At 38.8% G+C, this 17874-nt stretch overlaps 1 protein-coding gene across 1 annotated transcript in view; it reads left to right on the plus strand.

Moving 5' to 3' along the window:
- Positions 1–275: 275 nt before the first annotated feature.
- BRINP2 (BMP/retinoic acid inducible neural specific 2) overlaps positions 276–17874 on the plus strand; it is a 157569-nt gene continuing 139970 nt past the window's right edge. The window contains exon 1 of the mRNA XM_074308446.1: positions 276–1011. The gene's annotated coding sequence lies outside the window, so the exon portion shown is untranslated. The remainder of the gene's footprint in view (positions 1012–17874) is intronic.

Raw genomic sequence — 17874 nt, forward strand, 5'->3', positions numbered from 1 at the left:
CCCGAGTCAGGCATCTGTCCATCACTTTTTCCATCAGACTGGAAAGTCTTTGCAGCAAATCGGGGAGGGTTAACGAGCTTCTACCCCAGTCTACTAGCTAACCGAAGGAGACAGCCGGTAAGATCCAGAGCCCTCCCTCCTGCAAAGCTGGCTAGCCAATCGGCACCTGGAGGGAGTGTGACCACGGATCTCATTGGCTGCCAACCTCCGCGCATAAGGAAGAGAGGGAGGCAGGCAGGGAAGCATTGTTATCTTAAGACACTCATCTGGTGCCTGAGTCTGCAGGTGACACTGCTTAGGTACGGAGTTCGGAGTCGGAGCATGGGAACGCGGGGCTATAGGCAGTCTTGGAATCAAATCGCCGAGAACCGGCTCCCGGGTTAGTGGTGTCTCAAGCCGGGGGGACCTCTCTACTAGTTACCCACCTCAGTGGGTGCACCTGCTGTGTGTAGAGAGGGCAGGAGCAAATCAGCTAGCAGCATGATCTCGGCTGAACGTTGTGGACTTGCCTTTCCCCAAGTGAAAAGCACTGATTGGGAGAAGAGAGAGTGAGAGGCTTTTTAGAGTTGGAAAAGAAGGCGAGCTCCTGGATTTCTCCTCTGCAGAGGGACCCAGGACTCCCCAAGGGGCTGGCTCTGTACTGTCATTGCTTCTTCCATCCTGTCTTCACCCTTCTGATCCAGTCCAGAAGCACTCTTTAACCATGCTTTGGGTTACCGGAGTTCTTGGTGTTCGGTTGCAAGAGAGCAGGCGAGAGGGATAGCGGCACCAGCAGCAAGGGAAGGCAGAATTTGGAAAGGGGTATCTGTGCTCTCCCCCATTCTGAAAGGAAGGCGTTCGCATCCCCTCCAAATATGGGAAGGGGGGGAGAGCACGTGAAATCATGAAATAAAAACTTTGGAAAGCTGCCACCGGAGATGTGGTCGGGGCTGCGAAAACCCTGGAATCTGTTAGGAATCTCCTCTCAGACGCTCTGGGGCTTGGGAGCAGCTGATACAGCAAGGAGACAAGGTAATTGAGCGTGTGTTGTATCTGATGGCTTTCTGGTGATGTTTTGCTGGGAAAGGTTGCTTGCATGTGTTGTGTTGACTGATAAAGGGGCAAATTGCTTCCTGGAAGCAGGCTGCTTTGGGCATTTGCAAGCAGTTGCAGCCAGAGGGGAGGATTCCGTGCTTCTTGGTCTCTCAGCTTTCTCCTGTCCTAATCCAGGCTGAAGGCTTCCTGGTTTGAACTACATCTAGTCTTTTTCTTTTTCTTTCTTTCTTTCTTTCTTTCTTTTTTTTTTTTTTTTTAAATCACGGCAGCTTCATGGCAGCCAGATCCCTGGACATTCTTCCTGACCTGTATTCTTATTACCTGGATAAGTCTGCAAAGTTAGAACAACTCTCATTAGCTTCAGAGAATCCCATCTTATTGAGTAGTCGCAGGGGATGACTCCGTCTATTTGCCTGTTCTTGGTCCATGACGTACTCTGCATGGGATAGATAGAACATAGGTTGGACATAGGAGATCTCCATTTCTATGGTTCATATAGCAACCCTAGTATCTGCCTTTGCTTCCCTCCCTCTTCCTCCTTTACTCTCTTCCACACTGAAAAGCCAGAGGGGGGAAAAAATCTGAAGAGGGAACCTTATTAGAGAGGAATTCTTCTCCCTAGGGGTGATGGTGGAAGTCCCACTGATTGAGTTAAACCAGGCAAAGCACTGGAGACTATGAGCAGGCAACTCTGCTGTTCTGAGAGGAATATTCTATTTATTCTAAGACCCAGTAGCTCTCTCCATACTTGCAATGACCTGCATATATTTATTTGCATGTTACATACTTTCATGCATGGTCGCCTGGGCACATGCAAACAGACACTAAATGATGTGTATGGAAAGAGCATGTTGGCTACAGAATGTGCTTGGGCAATCCACAGAGCTAGCCAGAGAAGACTGAATTGTTCAGTGAGAACATGAACTTGTGAGCCCAGAGGAGTTCTCCAATCAGCCCTCTGTGTGGTATATATTTATCCAGAGTATATAGACTTAAGCCAAATATTAACTAACAATCAAGCTAATGCACTATTAACATGCTTGAACAGACCCCTCTGTAAAGAACTCTCTGTGTGTTATCCCTAGCTTAGGGAGCCAGGTGCCCTGGAAATTAACAAATGATTTTTTTTGAAAAGGTAGTAATTATCAAAGACTGCCCTTGTAGCTGTGTACTCAGGGCCTTCTGTATTGGGGACAGTGTTATGTCAGCATAAACCAATAAGGGAGAGAGAAGGTGTATTGGGGAGTCAAGTGCTTCTGCAGCTATCTTTCTCCACACATGTGCACATCCAAATGTGCCCACTCCTTGCACATACTACCTGAGGGCATATGATGCCTGTGGTAACCAGCCTAGCAACTGGAGAATTTCCTTGAAAGGGGAAAGGGAAATGGGGGAAGGGGCTCCAGTCTGATGACATCAGAAGCTGGGAGAGTGATGCTTAAGTAGGGATCCTAGGGAGATGGCCCTCCTTGAGGGATTGCTGTTACATGCATTTTTATTTATTTAATCCAGAAGCTTTCTGAGTTGTCTCTCCATCTGAGTAAGTTGTCTTGTAGCATCAGGTGCGGAACTGGGCAATTCTACCAGGATGGTCCTGAAATCCTATCAATACCCATAATTGCTTTCTGCTGTGCGGCAGAGCGCACGCTTTGCTGCCTTACAGAGTGGCCATGGAGAGAGAGAGAGAGAGAGGGCAAGGGGGCAGGGAATGGCTTCTATGAAATGTTGGGAGGAAGGGAAGCAGATTTGGGAATATGGATTTTTTTTCCCAGTGGAGTTCAGCCCACTCCAGAATGCTTAATGGCTTGGTACCCAACAGCTGCAGTAGTAGGGGAATCTCAGTAGTCTCTGAACAGTCTTTCTCATAAGGGTTTTTGAAGAATGAAGTGATGGGTGCTGCAAATGTGGCCAGCAAAGACAGCCAGGCAGGTATGGAGTCAGGGTGGGGGAGGAGAGAGGCTACAGAGAGGATAGTCCTAGAATCATCACCCAAATGGGTTTCTGACTGTCTGATTGGAGTGCTAGTGACCCTCCAGTAGCCTACCCTGGAGACCCTCTTCAGGAGACTCTCATCTGGCATCCCAACAGGTTGTTTACAGAGTAAAGACAGAGGGCAAAGAACAGACAGTGCCAGAGGCAGCCCTTCATCATCTACCTCTTCCAGATAACCTCTCCCCAGACACAGGCAATTCTTTTGGGATTTGCACATCAAAAGAGTCCCTCCAAGAGAGTGCTGCACAATCACTCCCCAGCTCACAAACAGGAGATAATCTTAAGGGAGTTTAGACACCTGTGTGGGTACTTTCTGCTGACTTGAGGTGCTCAGGATGGAGGAGCTTCCTAAGCAGATGCCCTGGGTTATCCTCACTGCATCCTTTTCTGTAATCTCCCTTTCCCCTCCTCCAACACTGTTCTCTTTGCTTTTGGTGATTCGACTATTTCTCTTAAATAATAACAGCCTTGTATAAATTGTATTCTAGAATTTTTTTTTTCTCCAAGAGCCCAGAGTACTCTACAGTGCTCATCTAATTAATCTTCACATAAGCTTATTGTATCATTTATGTTTGATTATCTTGTGAGGTAGAGCCAGAACTGATATTAAGTGTCTTCCTTACAGTTTGGGAGGGGGAGTGGCAAAGAGAAGCTCAGAGAGGTTAAATGGCATTATATAGGTTACATTGTCAGTCTTTAGCAAAATAGGAAGCTTCAATTTCTAAATCTCTTGCCCGTGTGGGACCCTGTTGCCTTTTTATTATTATTTCTTTTAATGGATAGCTCATTTTTGGTGGTTTTCATTTTGTTTCAGCAGCTCTGTTTTTAATTGAAATTGGAAATAATGCCTGAATACAAGGTTGTGTTAGAGAGCTAATAAAAACCAAGAAATACTTGCTTGGTGCCATGAAGTTTAGAAAGATGAAATCCTTTGCTTGCCCTCTGGAAGCTTACAGTTGGTGAAACTTATAAAACAAAGGTCGAAGTTAAATAATGATAACAGTGTAAATTATAGTTCTAAGTCATAAAAAAGTTGCTAATGAACTATACAGGAGTGACAATAAAATGAAATTGGAGATAACCTGAACACAAGGTTTTGTTAGAGAGTTAATAAAAACCAATAAATACTTACTTGGTGCCATGAGGTTTATGAAGACGGAATCCTTTGCTTGCCTTCTGGAAGCTTATAGTTGGAGAAACCTATAAAACAAAGGAGAAGTTAAGTAATGATAATAGTGTAAATTATAATTCTAAACCATAAAAAAGTTGCTAATGAACTATACAGGAGTGACAAACATGAATTGAAGAAAGATATCACTTTCAATTGGTGGGATGGGGAGAAGATCCAAGAAACCTATGAGATGGAGATAGGATCTGATTTATATTTTGGTGAGTGGTTAATATTTGGACTGAGGAGAATATAAGAAGAAGGAAAGAAAAAAAAAAAAGTAAAAAATAAAAATAAAAAGGAGAGTAGCTGTGATTGGTAATGAAGAGAAGAAGGCCAGATGTCTTCAGAATAGTTCTGTTCCTTCCAACCTACTTCTTACCCTTTGGATACTGATAATAAAGTAGCAACTGAATTTCAGTAATAGTCAATCTGAAGGAAACAGTCCTAATACCTAGATAAAATGATTTAGAGCAGCAAATATTGTTTTAAAAATTTCTAAACTATATTTTATTATAATTGCCTCAGTTTCCTCATCTATAAAATGGGGGGTACTTACCTCGTAGAGTTAAAGGATGAAATGAGTTAATATTTGTAGCACATTTTGCAAATTGTACTCTATAAATGCTAATTATAGTTACTAGTGGGATTATAATTGGTTTCCTTTCCAACCCTATATATTTTATATTATACATTTGAAAACATTCATTCCAAGAAGTCCATTGACTTCACAATACTGCCAAAGGGACACACACACATGCACACACACACACACACACATACACACACACACACACACACACACACTGCTTACCATTACACAGAGATAAATACTTACCATCACACACACATACACACACACAAATACACTCTTGTAATCATTCACACACACAATTAAGAATGCCCCTTGCTTGAGAGTCTATACTGTTTGTTCACTGGAATACTGAAGTGTGAATTAATCTTTTCCACCTTTTCCAATCAATGGCCCATGTGAAATGAAAAACAAAAACATCCTAATGAAATTCAGGTGATTCACCAATTTCATATTAGAAAATGGCATGGGAATTGTTATTAGTTGATAAGGGATCACCTAGAATTTAAAGACATCATTATAAATCATCCTACCTAACAGAAATTGGAGACTTTTTGAAGTAGTCTCAATTTCCCCCAAATACTCCCTTCCCAGAGTGCCTTTAAACCCAGTGGAATACCAAAGCTCTGAGTTATTTAGCACTGAGGAGTTTTCAGTCTTAAAATTCTTGAGCTTGTCTGTGTGCATAACCTCTTACCTCCCCTCCTCCTTTTCCTTTTTAATAAAACATTTGCTGTTGAAATCACACTGGAGGAGAGGGAGGATGGGGTGGGGTGGGGAGGAGGTTATGCTGTATTGCCAGCAGCCTTACTACTAGATATTGTGATTCAGGCTTTTCTTAAGCTAATCTAGAGAGGATCAAATCATTTCTAGTATGAGGGGCAGCTCTGAGAAAAAGCCAAGGGGCATGAACCCATACAGTGGAGGCAACATCTGGCCTTCCCCTTATCTGGTCAAAGGCAGACCTATGACAAGTAGACCTTATCTGTCAAAGGAAAGGTCATGTTTTGAGAAAGCTGATAAAACTGTCACATTTTCCACATTATTTCTCATTTGATTTCCGTCATTGAATAGTCCCTTTGCATATGGCTCTGATTCCTTGGGTGCCCCCTTCCACCATGGATTGGAGGCTTGTAGCCAGTATGAATATTAATGGGATTTATAACTGATCCAAAGTCACATGGGTTGTAAGTTTCTCCATAAGGAGAAAAACTCAAGGTCCACAAAGTAATTCCATTTTACTTTCTCATTCTTACTAGCTTTCCTGGTACTAGCTTTTTCTTACTAGCTCTTCCTGGGTGTCATAGATTACTTCCATTTTACTGAAAACCCTCACTAGATCTTAATGCCCTCTCATGCCCATTCCCTACCAAGGGATAGAAGCCCCCTGATCTGCATTTAGCCACAGATGCTTCAGCTTTTCATTTGTTCAGTTAGGTCCTCCTCAACTACCTCACTTATAGTTGAAGGGAGGGGAGGTGTGACCCTGACAACCAGGTTTGATATTGGTGGATGAGTCAGTTGCTGACAAGATTCAGCCACCATTGAGCACTAGCCTTAGTGTAGAAGTCAGTGGACTGGATTTGAAATGGTAGCTCTGTTACTTCTTACTTGTGTGACCTTGAACAACTGGAATCATATATCTGTATCTTAGTTTTCTCGTTTATGAAATTGAAATGGTTTGATTAGGTGATTTTAAGGTCCCTTCAAGATCTAGTTTTATTATCCCATGAACCCACTTGTGAGAAAGACATCATGAGAGGCAGTGGGAATAAAAAGGGAAAAAAAAAAGATACAGTACATGCTCTTATTGTTTTTCAGTCATTTCCCCCTGTTTTCTTAAAGACTCTTTTTGACCTGATTTGGTTTTTTTTGTTTGTTTGTTTTGTTTTGTTTTGGCAAAGATTCTCGAGTGATTTGCCATATCTTTTTCCAATTCATTTTACAAATGAGGAAAGTGAGGCAAGCAGGGTTACATGAGTTGTCTGGAGTCACACAGCTAGAAGGTATCAAATTTTAAGTTGGGTCTTCTTTACTACAGGCTTGGTGCTCTATCTATTATGCTTTCTAGCTGTCCTGCGTACCCTAGAAGAGTTTTTATTCTCTATAAATGGGAGGAAAGATGAGGGGGGAATAATGACATATATACAGCTAAGTATAATTCAGTGTGGAGTGTGGTGATGGGTACAAAGGATTGTTTTAGGAAGTTTGAGGAAAAAATATTACCATATCAGTGGGATTTATATTGGGCTCTGGATTATATAAATAATAACTTTCCTTTATTTGGGGTTGTTTTATAATGGCACAACTTGCGATTTTCATTACTCAATCCTTGAGTATACCTTGAATGTTTCATCTACTATTAAAGTATCTATGGACAGTTATTGATCAACATGAATTTATTAAGCAGTTATAATGTGCCAGGCACTGTGCTAAGCATTGGGAATATGAAGTCAGGAACAAGAAAGACAGTCTCTGTCCCCAAGGAATTTAGAATCTTTTGAGAGAAGATAATGCATAGGAAAGCTTAAGAGGAGGGTCTGGTTCCTACATAGAGTCATGGTGCTGAGTTCCAGAGAATCAAGAGAAGAATGTAGGATGGCTGAGTTTCAGCATGGAGAGCTGGGAAGAAAATTACCAGTTAAAGAATGGGAACTTGAGAGATGTTCCAGGATGAAGGAACTTCTAGATTGAGAAAGCCTTTGATGCATAGTGGTGAAATCTAGAGACTCAGAAATAGAACCAAGAGAAGGATTAAGACTGATGTGCTTTTCCATTCATGTGAAGTGATGGATGAACCCATAAATTGTGTTGGGAGTAGATGGGTGCTCTGGTGCTTTTCTAGTTTCAAGGTCTAGGTCCTACAAAATGGTGACACATAAAAGACAAAAGATACTAAACAGTGGAGATTTGAAAGCTCAGAAGATTATGATTTATGGAAATTTAGTCAATTTCTCTTTCCTGAAGCTAAGAGTGAAGGAGAATGATTTGCCTTATATGACTAACCATTCTTCCATGCTTTAAAGTTAGAGTTGGAAACATTGATAGGGTCACTTGAAATCTTGAGAAGCATTAATGAGTGTTGAAGAATAAGTATATTTGATTATAGATTTGAAACTAGAGACATTAAGAGCCATTTAAGATAAGAGAATTGAGGCCCAGAGTTTGTGACTTGTCTCAAATCACTTAAGTGGCAGATTCAGTACTCATTTAACTCCTCATGTTTCCTGTCACTCACTCTATCACTCAATCAAACAAGAACAAACTCTATGTCTCCCAGTGTGAATCAGTGCAGTCTCACAAGAAAAAAAAATCCTCAGGTCAGGTTCTGTACTAGAATATTTTTTGTAGCAGCATATAAACTATGCAGTACAATTGGTTTCATTTTGAATAATCAGATTCAAAATTAAGATACTCTGAATTAACACAGTGAATCTAAGCTAAGCTTGTTGAATGATAATTCATCAAATATGATACATTACTTTAACTTTGTTTACATCTTAAAATATGGAAGACCTTTTGGTGGAGAGGTAATGGCCAACATATAGCAACTGAATCCAAGTTGGGGGAGAGATTGGGGCTAGTTGTTTGCATTTTCAAGAAAGTCATCTGAAGCTAATGAAAATCCTTGGGAACCTCAAAGAAAGGAAAATTTTGCTCACTGTTGCAAAGACTCTTATTGTAATCGAGTTTATTCCTCAATGCCAAAGGCATGAGGCTTTAATGCATTTTAATTTGAGGGGTACCAAGAGAACTACCCCAAAAAAATCCACCCCCTTCAGGACAGGCTTTAGAAAAGCCAGATAAAATTCAAATATTAGAGGGAGGGAATAAATTAACATTAACTACACATTTATTTATTCCCTAATAGAAAGCAATGTGCTTATACACTGAGGAAATGACACACAAGACAAGTTACTAAATAAATACTCATGGAGGAAGAGGTCACAAAGAAAACCTGCATGGATTGTTGCGCTAGAGCATAGACCAAGTTCGGAGAGTCACATAAGAACCTTAGGCAGAGAATAATACTGTATAGGTACACAGCATAGGTTTTTCTTTTGGAGAATACAGATGTGGGGGGGGGCTCTCTGCAAAATGGGAAGAAGTCATAGAAAGATCAATTGAAGGGGAAAATGAAGACAAATGTCACAATTTTATTGGAAGCTCACATTGCATCATCTTTTTCCTTTATCTGTCTCTATCTCTCTCATATACCTGTCACATTGTGGGTGTTGCATAAAAGTTTAATAATATTAAAACTGAGTGCCCTCAAGGGCCTTTTTGGAACCCGATTCATCTTCATCTGGTCAATTCCCACAAGGCTGTAAGCCCAACATCTACATTCCTGCTTCACTATCCATCCCACTTTAAACTCTTTCCTACAAACAGCATGATTCTGAGATACTTGAGAAAAGTAAAGCATCCTAAATATAGCTAGAAGGCTACCAAGCATAAGCATAAAATCACAGAATTTTAGATTTGGAATGGAGCAAGCAGACTGATGGCCTGATATAATTCCATGGATTATGGGTGTATAGAAAGAGAGCTGGAAAGAATCTTAGAGGTCATTTAGTCTACTTTCTCATTTTACAAATGAAGAAACAAACTCAAAAATCCTTAAGTAGCTGTCCTGGGTCACAGACTAGGAAGTGATTGAAGCAGGATTTAAGTCAAATCTCCTGATTTCATATTCTGTGGCTTGATTTGGTTTGGTTTGATTTGGTTTTCCCCATAGGACACTCTCACCTCTGCAAGGAGTAAAACATACATAAATGGGTCAGAAGGAATGGTCTTAAAAGAAATCAGAAATTGCATTTGTTTGTTTCCCATATCTGGAATGGATTCCCTAGTCTTCTTTGATGCTTTATAGCCTTGCTATCACCACCATGAAGCTTTTCTTAATTTGCTTCCTTCGCCAAATGGTTTCACTTTCTCCTCAACCTCTTAATCTTCCCATTTTTACCTCTTCAATATGCTCTTTAGAGCATAACCTCAGTGCCATACAGTCTTAATGTTCTACTAGATTGTAAGGCCTTTGAAGATAGGGGTTATACCATTTTTTTCATTACTTAAGAATTAGCTAGAAAAGCAATCTGGTACCGTAGATGGAGGGCAAACTGTGAAGATAGGGAGATCTGGGTTCAACTTTCACTTCTGTCACTTGATGACTTTGTGATTATGGGATAATCACTGAACCTATTAGCAACCCAGGTTATTAGCCATTTTCATCCAAGAGTAAATTCCATCTTTCTTCATCTTTGTACTTTTCCGTAAGCTTTATCCCTTGCATGAGATGTACTTCCTTCCTCTTCCCTTCAAGGTTTTCTGATCCATGGCTCCAGTCAAAGCTTACCTCTTGTCACCTGCTATCTCCTACATGAGACTTTTTTCTAATTCTTCCATTTAATTTTTATTGACTTCAAGTATATATATATATATTGTATTCAGTTATATGTGTATGTATTGAGTCCAGGGCCTGTTTTATTTTATGTTTCTATATCCCAGGTACCTATAACAATATTTTAGATTTATATGAATGAATGAAAAATGGATTTCTATTTAGTTTGTGAATCATATTGCATTTTAAAGGTACCAAAAGATCTTACTTTTAAGAATGAAAACATCTAAAACTATAATTTGTTGAGCAGATGCTGATCTGCATTGGTTTCCTCATGCAAATCATCCTATATGAATGAAATTATAGATGGGATAAAAAATAGCTGACATTTATAGGGTAATTTAAGGATTTCAAAGGCATTTTGATATACATTATCTCATTTGCTCCTCATTATAATCTTGGTACTGAGGGCATCGTTCTTCCCATTTCACAGACTAATAAACCAATGCTTATACAACTTATATGATTTGCCCATGGCCACATAGCTAAGCTGGGATAGAGGCAGAATTCTAAACAAGATTTTTCCTGACTCCAAATTAAGCAGTATAGTACCTGCTATGGTACACTGTGCTTTGCAAATCCTAGGTGCTTTAGCAAAAATGTAGTCACTATTTACCTTGCCATCTCCTTGAAGGTCAATTGGGCTTTGTCCAATAATTCTTTGATTGAGAGGTTGATGAGTTGTTGTCATCAGCATATGTGAAAAATGATCAGTTTCTCTTCAATGAATCAAAAACTTCCCAAGTCCCTGAAAAGCTTAGAGTAAGAAGTTGCAATAACAAAGACAAAACCATGGGAGGCCAAAGCTGAATGTCTCAGGAATGGAATAGAAAGAAGGAAAGGTAGTGGGAAAACACTGGCGCCTGTGACGACAAAGCCCATCTACTGGACTGGTCCAGCTAAGTGATGAAAAGTAAGAGAAGTGTCCTGCCTAATAAAATAGATAATAACATAATAAAATAAAAAATAAATGGAAGGGATCTCTGTCCAAATTCCTCCATTTTAAAGATAAAACAACATATAATTAAATGCAAAGAATTTTTTTTTCATTACGTAAGCATTCACAGCAGGATTCATTTTAAACTAAGACCTCTTGGCACCTTTAAAATGCAATTTGATGTAACTGGGGAAAATAAAAAATATTTTTTAAATGCAATTTCATATGTAAACTAAATATGAACCCATTTTTCATTCAATAAACAATTTATTAAGCTATATTTCAGATATTATGGTAAGCACTTAGGATATAGAAACATAAAATAGGCCCAGGCCTCAAAGAACTTATATTCTACTGGGGTGATACATTATATACACATTTCATTAAATAAAAATTATATCAAAGTCAATTAAAAAAATAGGTTGATTAACAAAACTATGAAGATCAATTCTGATAGATATGGCTCCCTTCAACAATAAGATGATTCAAATCAGTTCTAATTGTTCAGTAATGAAGAGAGCCATCTACACCCAGACAGAGAACTATGGGAAATGAGTGTGGAATACAATATAGCATTCTCATTCTGTTGTAGGCTTGCATTTTTGTTTTCCTTCTCAGGTTTTTTTCTTTCTTTCTAGATCTGATTTTTCTTGTGCAGCAAGATAACTGTATAAATATGTATACATGTATTAGATTTAATATATACTTTAACATATTTAACATGTACTGGAGGATCTGATATCTAAGGGGGGGGCTGGGGGGGAAGGAAGGGAAAATTTGGAACAGAAGGTTTTGCAAAGGTCAATGTTGAAAAATTACCCATGCATATGTTTTGTAAATAAAAAGCTATAATAATAATTTAAAAATAGGCTGATTGGCTACCTACTAGGAGAATCAAGAAAGGCCTGTCACATAAAAAGTAGCAGATGACACATGAGATAAAGCTTTGACTGGACCAGGGATCAGAAGACATTGAGAGGAGGAGACAGGGAGCACAAATCATGCATGGGATACAGCTTATATAAAAGCACAAAGTTGAAGATGAAACTCACTGTAGGATGAGAATAGCTTGAATTGCTTTTTTCTTTCCCTGTCATCATAGCTGCTCCTTTTGTGCTACCCTACTCAGCAGTGATGCAATGGAAAAGACTGTATTTGGACATTTTGGCCCTCAGCAAAAATTGTCCTCATCCAGCATTTGTCTCAAAAAAAAAAAAAAAAAAAAAAGTTTCCTCCCAGGTGTTTGAGCCATTTGCCTGGCAGAAATGCAGAAGCTGCTTTCTCCAATATCTCAGTTCCTTCCTTCTTTCTTCTCCCCAAGACCTCAATTTTAGAATCTTAGCACCAATAGTAACAGGGCTCAACAGCGAGAGTGAGAAATCATGAGTCTGAAGAGGGTGAAGCACTAGGCTAGGGAGACTCCAGTTATTGGCTTGATTAGCTAAGTTCTGAGAAGTGAGAGAGGAGGCCCACTGATCCTTCTAGTGTAGCCCCCATGAGCCCTGCACCCCTCCTTTTCTGATCTAGTCTGACAGTCTTGAGATGGGGTTGAATGGAGAGGGGAAAGGGAAGTCCTTGGAATCCCCTTGAGGAACAGACATGCTGAAGCACAATCAGTAAAGATTGTGAGGGTGGTTAATGTCTCCCTCTCTTCACTCCTTATTTAACCATTTAACACACTATAAATATGATGTCAGTCTCAGAGCAGGTGGATGAGCAGGATTTGGGGAGGGGAAAGTTCCATTTTAGATCTTCTGCCTTCTCTCCTATTTTTTTCCTCTACTCTCTCTTCCTCTCTTTGGGGTTCTGAGTTACAAAGCTGATAAAGCAGCTTCAGTGGCTTTTGTTAGGGAGTCCAGAGAAACCTCTATACGCTAGAGACCCCTAGAGGCAGATGACTTTGTTACAATGCACCTGTCTGGAGCAGGAGGCCAGACTCCAGACAAGAAGATGCTTGGGGGTTGGAGTGAGCACATTTATGAAGAAGGCTCTCTCTGAGCTAGATTGGGACCTTGAAGTGCACAATGTTCATTGCAGCATCTGTAACCTCAAGCTTGGAGATGCTCTTTATCTGAGTGTGTGGTAGTAACGGGTACCTGATCATTTGTCTTTCAACAAACAATCTCTTACTTATGCTTCAACTGTTATTTTCAGAATCTCCGTGCATGTTTGTTGGGGATTGGGAAAAACAGAAAGGGACAGGAAATGGGGAGAAGAGGGTTAGACGTGAGGCTGGATTAAAGGGGAGGCTAGGTGACATTTTATAGTCTCAAGAAAATTCAGTCTTGGGAAGATTGTAAATTTTCCTTCTAAACTCTACCTTACTTCCTTGCCTCTCACTTCCTCCTCATTCTGCTTAGAACCAAGACTAGAGATCTCCAGAAATATCTACTCTTACAGGAAATCTCCATGTTTATAATTTCTTCCTTTCCCTTTTACAACTTACATTTTCTCTTTTTTATTCACATTTTTATTTAGATATTAGATACGTTCACATCCAATGATCTTTCCAGTTAAACCTAGAGGTTTCAGCCACTGTGACCAATGAGTGGACAAATGAGTTTAAGTGAATGTATTAAGGGTAGGAAAAAAGGGAGATAAACTCTCTTCATTCAAGATCCTGAAGTCATAATGTGTTCCATCTGTAGATGCATGGTTTCAACAATATTTTTAGGCACAGAAATAACAGAATATAAGTGTAAATATTAGGATCCAAGCATACTATTGCAAAGGAATCACTTTTTACAATTGAAAGTCTCGGAAACATCAATGATATGTGCCACTGGGGCATTCATTCTTTCTCCTGTAAGCACTGTAGTTGTTTTAAGGAGGAGGTTTTGGAGAGTCATTTGAGACGCTGCCCAGCTGTGGATTTTGTTGAACATTAATGATACTCTCACCCAGGTGCTGGGATTTAGAGTTTCATATCTATTCTGAGTGTCTGCATTCCAATTCTTTCAACCTTCTGCTAATTCTTCTACTTGAAGCATTTCTGCCTCGCCCCAACCCAGGCTTTTTCTGTGACCACAAGAAACTATAGCATTTCAAAGTATATGTAAGTAATTGGTCTAGGGTTGGTTGTTTCGGTGAAGGCAGTGAACTTCTTGCTAGTTGACAGACATTATATGAGATATAATATTTGGTCTTGAAATGTATTGCACAAATACTGTGTGGGAAATGGGGTTGGCAATGACTGGCAAAGACTTAATTAGAGGAAAAGAAGAAAAAACCCACAAGAAAACTGCCAGTTTGTGCTATATTGCATGTATATTATGATTTTAAAAAATACATATTTATATGAAGGAAAATGGGTTAATTTTGAAAGAATTGACTCTGGCCATATGGGTTTTGCTTCTACAAACATAACAGAATGATTTAGAGTAGCAGGGACTGAATAGGTCTTTTAGGTGTGTGGAACTCTCTAAAGATTTCAGATCTTTGATTGTATGACATAGATTAGTAAAAAAGCTCTTGAATTCTAGATTCAAGTCTCTGGGCCTCTGTTTCCTTTTTTGCAAAATGAGGGAATTGGACTTGATGACCTGGGAGGTCAATAACAATTCAAAGTCTGTAATTCTGTAGGCTGGGAAAATGTACTCTAGATGGGATAATGCTTTGGAACCTTTTAAAAAAAAGGAATTCGAAACCCTTTACAATCTAGCTCTGGTCTCCCTTCTTTTAGGGTATTATACATTTACTCCCTTTCATGCCTTCAAAGTTCTACCCAACATAACCTACATGTTATCCTTAAACCAGACATTCCTTTTCCTGCCAATGTGATTTTGTACAAGTCTACTGTAAACTCCTTCATGATCTCTGCTTCTTCCTCCAAAAATCCCCTCCTTTGCCACCTGCAATTGAAAGTCTTTCTCTTCAGCTCTATGGGTACTAGTACTCATAGAGCTGAAGAGAAAGACTTTCAATCCCTCATCCTTTGCAAATGTGTTGTTCCATTGTTTCAGCCATGTCCAACTCTTTGTAACACTATTTAGGTTTTTCTTGGCAAAGATACTAGAATGGTTTGCTATTTCCTTCTCCAGTGTGTTCTCATTTTACAGCTGAGAAAATTGAGGCAAACAGTTAAGTGACTTGGCCAGGATCACACAGCTAATAAGTGTTTAAGACCAGATTCAAATTCAGGAAGATATCTTCCTGACTTCATCTAGAACTATCCATTGCTCCACCTCTCAGTCCCTCTAGATATTTTTACATCTATATGCACACACATGTATTTATTTACATAAACAGGCTATTTTCAAAAGATACCAGCTATCAAAGGCCTATAAAATTTTTTCCAAATTATTAATAATTACTTAAATGTAAATTTAAGCAGTTCTGAGGTTATAACATTCATAAGGGTGACAGACCAAGATAATGGCAAATTGGAAGAACTATAGGAACAAAGACTGATGCTTTGTTGATATATCTGGGAATTCACATCACTCTGCAAATCATTTTGGATTTATATCCCAAAAGTAGTTAAATTAGGATCCAACTGGACCGCTACTAAGTCTATTTCCCAAAAAGATCAAAGAAAGAAGAAAAGACCAACATGTATAAAAATATTTATAGCAACTCTTAATGTAGCAACTGAAACCTGGAAGCTAAGAGAGTGCCCACCTATTGGTTAATGACTAAACAAATTTTGGTATGTGAATGTAATGTAACATTATTGTATAATAAGAAATGACGAAATGAACAATTTCAAAGGAAATTGAGAAGACCTCTGTGATCTGATGTAGAGTGAATTGAATAGAGCTGGGAAAATAATTTACATAATGATAGTAACGTTATAGAGGGGAAAAAAAAAAAAAAACAAATTCGAAAGACTTTGGAACTCTGATTAATAAGCCATGAATCCAGAGGACTGATGATGAATCATACCACCCACCTCCTGCCAGAAAGGTGATGAATCTAGAATCCAGAATAGGACATGCATTCTTGGACATGACCAATGTGAGAATTTGTTTTCTTGGACTATTCATATTTCTTGTGAGGATTTTTAAAAACTATTCAGTGGTGACAGTGGAAACAGTGGGAGGGAGAAATAATAAATGTTTATATATAAAAAAAAACCTTTTAAAAGTATGTTGTAAGAAATTTACATGATAATTTTATTATATATTTAAAAAGAAAAACAAGGTATATATAATAGATTTGCAGTTTCATGTACAATCATCTTTGTATTATTTTATCTTATGCAAATGATTGTTTTATTCTATAAATTAAATATTAATTTAAAAAATAAAGAATAATATTTGTTAAATTTATGTGTGTGTGTGTATGTGTGTGTGTGTGTATATACATATATTTTATTCCTCCAGTTGAACTAAAGTCCCTTGAGGGCAAGATATGTTTTTCATTTTGTCTTTGAATCTCCAGTTTCTTGCACATAATACATACTTAACAAATGCTTTCTAGGTTGGACTTGATCACCCTTGATTATTAAAGCTCTAAATTCAGTGTATAGAAGACCAGAAGACATCATCATGGGAAGCTTTGCCTACTGTGGAAAGGATGGAGACTGCAATAACCAATTTAAAAGAAATTACCTTTACTTTTTAAGTGATAAGAGCTGAAAGAGCACTAAGTTGATATGATGTGCTGCTCTAGAATCACTATGGCTCCAAGTTACCTTGTAAACATGGCTGACTATTTTTGTGTTTCTATGTCCTCTAACTGGAAGAGCAACAATATGAGCAGTAACAATAATTATAGCTCGCATTTATTTAGCATTTACAGGTCTGCAAAATGATCCATAAATATCCATTTTATCCCTACAGAAACCCTTAGAGGTGGGTACTATTATGCTATTTAATTGATAAATGAGAATATTGAGTCAGACAGAAGTTAAATGATACACATATAGAAAGTGTTCAAAGCTGAGGTCATATTTGAATTCAGATTTTTTTCAACTCCAGGTACAGCATTTGACCCACCATACCATCCAACCACCTCGAATTAGAAACATACAAAGAATTTTTAAGTCTCTAAGGGTATCTTTTATGGGGTGCTGTGGAATCCTTGGGATGGTAAAATGTATTTAAGAATCATTATTAAGAGAGTTTCTACTGTTTGTAGCTGACCCCTTTTGGGGGCAAAGAGAGTGAAGATTCAAAGGTTTGACATTCACTAAGAGGCTATGGAAAGTTCAGAAGAGATGTGAAATCCATTTTATCCTGATGTATGCCCTGTCCCTGCCCGGAAGCTTCTGACTATCTATTTAAGTAGGCTGGGCATTGAGCTTGCTTTCAGACTGACAGCACATGACCTGCTTGGTTCAAAAGCAGCACCTCAATTTTTATTTTATTTCTTTTATTTTATTTCCATCCTAGATTTAATTAGCGCCTCTGGGAGGGGTAAGAGGAACAGGAAGCAGAGCAACTTGGAAAAGGTTTATGTTTCAGGTCCGCAGGACTCAGCAATTTGACATTCTAATCCTGTTATTTTTCACCTTAAACTGAACAGTCAGCAAAGTTGGATTTTTTTCTTCCCATAATTCACCTAGCTATTGAATTTTCCTTCTCACCCCATCCTACTAAGCTTCCTTTCATTTGTCTCTCTTCTCTCTTTCTACTTCTGGCATTTCCAAGGATATCATAAAACCTCAAGACAGATCATTTTCCATCTTGGGTGGAGAAGGAGGTTACTTTTCATCAACCATCAAGAAGTTGATGTTTTCATTGCTCTAGGATTCAATTCTTGTGTCCAGTCCTCAAGGATACCTGTGAAGGCACATATGGAAAGAG

The sequence above is a fragment of the Sminthopsis crassicaudata genome, chromosome 4 (assembly GCF_048593235.1).
Source record: "Sminthopsis crassicaudata isolate SCR6 chromosome 4, ASM4859323v1, whole genome shotgun sequence".
Lineage (NCBI taxonomy): Eukaryota > Metazoa > Chordata > Mammalia > Dasyuromorphia > Dasyuridae > Sminthopsis > Sminthopsis crassicaudata.